The sequence below is a fragment of the Triticum urartu genome, unplaced genomic scaffold (assembly GCF_056163025.1).
Source record: "Triticum urartu cultivar PI428250 unplaced genomic scaffold, HENAU_Tu73 scaffold2, whole genome shotgun sequence".
NCBI classification, from domain to species: domain Eukaryota; kingdom Viridiplantae; phylum Streptophyta; class Magnoliopsida; order Poales; family Poaceae; genus Triticum; species Triticum urartu.
Window position 1 is genome coordinate 2063557 of NW_028260368.1, and position 6960 is coordinate 2070516.

General features: G+C 37.9%; 3 non-coding genes across 3 annotated transcripts; all 3 read right to left on the reverse strand.

Annotated features, from left to right (window-relative positions):
* Positions 1-1325: 1325 nt before the first annotated feature.
* TRNAS-GCU (transfer RNA serine (anticodon GCU)) lies at positions 1326-1413 on the reverse strand. The gene has a single exon. It is a non-coding gene; the product is annotated as a tRNA-Ser (tRNA).
* A 3626-nt stretch (positions 1414-5039) lies between these two features.
* On the reverse strand, positions 5040-5127 carry TRNAS-UGA (transfer RNA serine (anticodon UGA)). Its single transcript has one exon. It is a non-coding gene; the product is annotated as a tRNA-Ser (tRNA).
* A 1349-nt stretch (positions 5128-6476) lies between these two features.
* TRNAM-CAU (transfer RNA methionine (anticodon CAU)) lies at positions 6477-6550 on the reverse strand. Its single transcript has one exon. It is a non-coding gene; the product is annotated as a tRNA-Met (tRNA).
* Positions 6551-6960: the final 410 nt, after the last annotated feature.

Genomic DNA, 6960 nt, shown 5'->3' on the forward strand with positions numbered 1-6960 from the left:
TTTCTGAGAAAGAATAAGATATCATTATTCTCTTTAATAAACTTTTGTCTCGTACGGAATACTATATGATTTCACCGTTTGTTTCATCAGAAACAATCTGGGACGGAAGGATTCGAACCTCCGAGTAACGGGACCAAAACCCGCTGCCTTACCACTTGGCCACGCCCCATTTCGGGTTTTATGCGACACTAATAAACACTAGTATGTTTATTTGTTATTCGTCAATACCATTTCAATTACATAAAAAAGGAGGGATATTCTCTTGCTAGTATTCTACACATGCGGATAATATAGAATCAAAAAAATGCATTGATCATTACATGGAATTCTATTAAGATATTATATGAAAGTCGAATTTATTCCACTCTCATTTGAGAGTGCGAATACAAGGAGGTATTTTGTGTTTGGGAAAGTCCGAAGAAAAAAGATTTTGAATCTGCCTTTTCCTTCTTTCCCTTAAAAAAATAACTCAAGAAAAATCCAATTATTTACTCTACAAGAATGAAATGCTTGTTATGCCTAATATACTTAGTTTAACCTGTATCTGTTTTAATTCTGTTCTTTATCCTACTAGTTTTTTCTTTGCCAAATTACCCGAAGCTTATGCTATTTTCAATCCAATCGTGGATATTATGCCTGTTATACCTCTATTCTTTTTTCTATTAGCCTTTGTTTGGCAAGCTGCTGTAAGTTTTCGATGAAATCTTTAGTACTCTGTATGCCAAATTGAATGATGTGTTCATTCCAAAAAAATTTTAAAATGGGTAAAAGCCGAGAAGTTTTATATTTTTATATTATGAACCTTCGATTCTAAAATTTAAATTCTTCTACATTGAATGGGTAGCTACAGCAATAAATTTGGATCAGCCTTTCTACTCCCCTGCACCTAGGTTGAGCAGGTACCTAAAGGTACCTACACAATACCTAACCACCTAACCCTATTTTTGCTATTGATAAGAGTGCTTATTATAAAAGAATTCTTGCAATTTTTTTCAAGAATTCTTTTTTGCATTTTTAGGTATAAAAAAAAACCATCCTAGTGGATCCGTGTGGTAAGGAAAAACTGGTAATCTATTCCTTAAAAAAAAATCTTGGAGATTATGTAATGCTTACTCTCAAACTTTTTGTTTATACAGTAGTGATATTCTTTGTTTCACTCTTTATCTTTGGATTCTTATCTAATGACCCAGGACGGAATCCTGGACGCGAGGAGTAAAAATTCAGTTTTTTTTTTTCTTATTGGATTTGTTTCGTACATTTATCTATGAGAAAATCCGGGGGTCAGAATTCTTTCCAATTCGAAAGTCCCAAATGATCCAAGGGAGCGGAAAGAGAGGGATTCGAACCCTCGGTACAAAAAAATTGTACAACGGATTAGCAATCCGCCGCTTTAGTCCACTCAGCCATCTCTCCACGTTCCAAAGCGAAAGGTTTCCGTGATATGATATAGGCAAGAAATAAGAAATAACGGTTGCAAAAAACCCCTTTTTTTTCTTTCAAAAGTCTATAAAAATTATATTGCCAATTCCATTTTAATTATATTCTTTTTTCTTAATGTTAATAAAAAAAGAAGAAAATTCTTGTTTTTTCTTTCTAAAAATCGATATTGGCCGAGAGACAATCAAATAGATTTTCTCTTTAGCGGGCATTTCCATATAGGACTTGTTATAATTATAATAAAACAAGCAGGTTATATAAAAAAAACGCTTTTTTTGTCGATTATTTATCAAGAAAGCAAAAAGGGTTCTTATCAAATCCACCATAAAATTGGAAAGAAGCATAAAGTAAGTAGACCTGACTCCTTTAATGATGCCTCTATCCGCTATTCTGATATATAAATTCGATGTAGATGAAATTGTATAAGCGAATTTTTTTTATTTCCTTAGACTTAGACCGCGCAAGACAAGAATTTTTCGCTATTTACGATTTCATATTCTTGTTACTAGATGTTCTATAGGAATAAGAAGAAATCGCAACTCCTTTGCGCTACACATAAAATTGGATTTCGAAGGTCCATTTTTTTTTTTCAGAATCCTCTATTATTTTAGTTCTTCCACCCATGCAATAGAGAGGGAATGGGAAAAGAAGGGTTACTTTTATTTGCATTTTTCCCTTAAAAGATAGACTTTGAAATAGGAGTCTTGGAATAATGCTGAATTCAAAGGTTTATTTCTTTCTATAGTATAAGAAAAACAATTTATTTCTATTTCTATAGTATAAGAAAAACAAATAAATAGTATAAGAAAAACAAATCGAATCAAATTCATGGATTTACCACGACCTCGGTTGTGACTGTGACTCCATAGATAAAAATGGGAAATTTCTCTCTTCGAGACCATTGAAAAAGGGCATTGAACGAGAAAGAAATCGTCCACAGATAATAAAACTATCATATGCCTTGGAAAGTGATATGAGGTGCTCGGAAATGGTTGAAGTAATTGAATAGGAGGATCACTATGACTATAGCCCTTGGTAGAATTCCTAAAGAAGAAAATGATCTATTTGATACTATGGATGACTGGTTACGAAGGGACCGTTTCGTTTTTGTAGGATGGTCTGGCCTATTGCTCTTTCCTTGTGCTTATTTCGCTTTAGGGGGTTGGTTTACAGGGACAACTTTTGTAACTTCTTGGTATACCCATGGATTGGCTAGTTCCTATTTGGAAGGTTGTAATTTCTTAACCGCAGCAGTTTCTACCCCTGCCAATAGTTTAGCACACTCTTTGTTGCTACTATGGGGGCCCGAAGCACAAGGAGATTTTACTCGTTGGTGTCAATTAGGCGGTCTATGGACTTTTGTAGCTCTCCACGGGGCTTTTGCACTAATAGGTTTCATGTTACGCCAATTTGAACTTGCTCGGTCTGTTCAATTGCGGCCTTATAATGCAATCTCATTCTCTGGTCCAATTGCTGTTTTTGTTTCTGTATTCCTTATTTATCCACTGGGGCAATCTGGTTGGTTCTTTGCGCCGAGTTTTGGCGTAGCAGCGATATTTCGATTCATCCTTTTCTTCCAAGGATTTCATAATTGGACGTTGAACCCATTTCATATGATGGGAGTTGCCGGAGTATTAGGTGCGGCTCTGCTATGCGCTATTCATGGAGCGACCGTAGAAAACACTCTATTTGAGGACGGTGATGGTGCAAATACCTTCCGTGCTTTTAACCCAACTCAAGCTGAAGAAACTTATTCAATGGTCACTGCTAACCGCTTTTGGTCCCAAATCTTTGGTGTTGCTTTTTCCAATAAACGTTGGTTACATTTCTTTATGCTATTTGTACCCGTCACCGGTTTATGGATGAGTGCTATTGGCGTAGTTGGCTTGGCTCTGAACTTACGTGCCTATGACTTTGTTTCCCAGGAAATCCGTGCAGCGGAAGATCCTGAATTTGAGACTTTCTACACCAAAAATATTCTTTTAAACGAGGGTATTCGTGCGTGGATGGCAGCTCAGGATCAGCCTCATGAAAATCTTATATTCCCTGAGGAGGTTCTACCACGTGGAAACGCTCTTTAATGGAACTTTCGTTTTAGCTGGTCGTGACCAAGAAACCACCGGCTTTGCTTGGTGGGCTGGGAATGCCAGACTTATCAATTTGTCCGGTAAACTGCTTGGAGCTCATGTAGCTCATGCCGGATTAATCGTATTCTGGGCCGGAGCAATGAACCTATTTGAAGTGGCCCATTTCGTACCAGAAAAGCCCATGTATGAACAAGGGTTGATTTTACTTCCACACTTAGCTACTCTAGGTTGGGGAGTAGGGCCAGGGGGGGAAGTTCTAGATACTTTTCCGTACTTTGTATCTGGCGTACTTCACCTAATTTCCTCCGCAGTCTTAGGCTTCGGTGGCATTTATCACGCGCTTCTGGGACCCGAGACTCTTGAGGAATCTTTTCCATTCTTTGGTTATGTCTGGAAAGATAGAAATAAAATGACTACAATTTTGGGTATTCACTTAATTTTGTTAGGTCTAGGTGCTTTTCTTCTAGTACTCAAGGCTCTTTATTTTGGCGGTGTATATGATACCTGGGCCCCTGGGGGGGGAGATGTAAGAAAAATTACCAATTTGACCCTTAGTCCCAGTGTTATATTTGGTTATTTACTAAAATCTCCTTTTGGTGGAGAAGGGTGGATTGTTAGTGTAGATGATTTAGAAGATATAATTGGTGGGCATGTATGGTTGGGTTTTATTTGTGTATTTGGCGGAATTTGGCATATTTTAACCAAACCCTTCGCATGGGCTCGCCGTGCATTTGTATGGTCTGGAGAAGCTTACTTGTCTTATAGTTTAGCTGCTTTATCTGTCTTTGGTTTTATCGCTTGTTGTTTTGTATGGTTCAATAATACAGCTTATCCGAGTGAGTTTTATGGACCCACCGGGCCAGAAGCTTCTCAAGCTCAAGCATTTACTTTTCTAGTTAGAGACCAGCGTCTTGGAGCTAATGTGGGATCCGCTCAAGGACCCACAGGTTTAGGTAAATATCTAATGCGTTCCCCAACTGGGGAGGTTATCTTTGGAGGGGAAACTATGCGTTTTTGGGACCTTCGTGCTCCATGGTTAGAACCTCTAAGGGGCCCCAACGGTTTGGACTTGAGTAGGTTGAAAAAAGACATACAACCTTGGCAAGAACGACGCTCAGCAGAATATATGACCCACGCTCCTTTAGGCTCTTTAAATTCCGTGGGTGGCGTAGCTACCGAGATCAATGCAGTTAATTATGTCTCTCCTAGAAGTTGGTTATCAACTTCTCATTTTGTTCTAGGATTCTTCTTTTTTGTGGGCCATTTATGGCATGCAGGAAGAGCCCGAGCTGCTGCAGCAGGTTTTGAAAAGGGAATCGATCGTGATTTGGAACCTGTTCTTTACATGAACCCTCTTAACTAAGATTTTCTTATTTATACCTGTTCTACTTTTTTTCTGTTCTGGCTCGGTTATTCCATCTAGCCGAGCCATTCATTCCTTTTTATGAAAGAAAGATAAGGGACAGAAAAAAAAATAAATAAAAATGAAAGAAACAAACGTATTCAATAAGCAAAAGGAGAGAGAGGGATTCGAACCCTCGATAGTTCCTAGAACTATACCGGTTTTCAAGACCGGAGCTATCAACCACTCAGCCATCTCTCCACAGCCTAATCCTTATTTTACTCCTACAAATAGAACATAGCCATATAAAAAATAAAAAGATTTATTAGCCTCTAGAAAGATATCAGATACAAGTTCCTTTTCGATATATCTCTGTATACTGTATACACGGATACAGGATCCGCTATACCCGCTTGTGAAATAAAGAGTAAATAATCTCTTCTCACCCCCCATATCCAAATAAAAAAGCGGTTTAAGTAATAAATTTGAATAAAGAGAAGAATCAATGGATTCATGATTAAACCCCTCCTACTTCTTGTATTTTTTTACAATTTTGGTTTAAGTGAGGGATCAAATATGTAGTCAACTTTATTTGATGGTAGCTTGGAGGATTAGAAATATGACTATTGCTTTCCAATTAGCTGTTTTTGCATTAATTGCGACTTCCTCAGTCTTAGTAATTAGTGTACCCCTTGTATTTGCTTCTCCTGATGGTTGGTCCAAATAATAAAAATGTTGTATTTTCCGGTACATCATTATGGATTGGACTAGTCTTTCTCGTAGCTATTCTGAATTCTCTCATTTCTTAAATGAAATTTGGTTAATATTTATTAACCCCATAAAAAAGAAATAATAAAGGCCATTTCTTCTAAAAAATTAGAATAGTGAGACGTATTAAAACGCAATTTTGCGTTCCGAATTGCTAGCTCTTCTCTTTCAGTATTATGAAATTCCATTCCCATTAGAATATTCATTGACAGATAATAAAAAAAGGAAAACTCTAATATAATAGAAAATGAAATGAAACGGTCGACCCAGACATAGAAGGTCGACCCAGGCGGATATACGCTATAAAATATATACCGTAGCGAGCGTAGTTCAATGGTAAAATATCTCCTTGCCAAGGAGAAGATACGGGTTCGATTCCCGCCGCTCGCCCGCTTAATTTATCAAAGTACTATGATAAAAAGTTTAGTCTAGTTAACTGTTTAACTACTTATATTAAATTAAGTATTAATTAGGTGTTAGTCTAGTGCCGTATCCCTTACTATCTTACCCTTCCTTTGCATCCCACTCAAAAAAAGAGGGCGCTCCAGAGGCAGAAATAGAACTCGCCAACAGAGCTCCAAAAATTGGGTATTAACTGAGACAAACAACGGGCAAACTTTTTTTAAAGGGAAGGGAGAGGTAGACTGTCCCTTTCGTTCATTTTTATTTTCTGCAGGGGTAGGGAGAGGCCTTGCGCCTTCTTTTTTTGAAGGCAAGTGACTTCGCAAACTGCTCAATTTTGCCCTCTAGGGCCGGGAACTAATGAATAAAAAAGGGTTGGATACGCCCCTCTACCATACATATCTAGAGAAATAGAATAGTCCTTTTATACAGACTGCTAAGTGCGGAGACGGGAATCGAACCCGTGACCTCAAGGTTATGAGCCTCGTGAGCTACCAAACTGCTCTACTCCGCTCTGGAGTACCAGAAACTGGTGGACAAAAAAGGCTTGAATACAAGCCTCTAACATGTCTAGACAAATAGAATACTCCTTTTATACAGAATGGAGCGGGTAGCGGGAATCGAACCCGCATCGTTAGCTTGGAAGGCTAGGGGTTATAGTCGACGTTGGTTGATTATTTTTAACGTCTCTAATTCAAAACCGAACATGAAATTTTGATTTCATTCGGCTCCTTTATGGATATTCTCACCACTTAACATCTATGTCAGCTTTTCTATTTGAATGGAACCAAAGCTCTCCGCTTTCTAGATGATCCTTATAGAGTAGGAGATAGAAATTCTATCTAAATTCATCTAATCTACTTACTTCGTTCCCTAATTTCATTCAAGAGATCCTGAGGAAAAGAATTGGGTTTCCACCGAGCT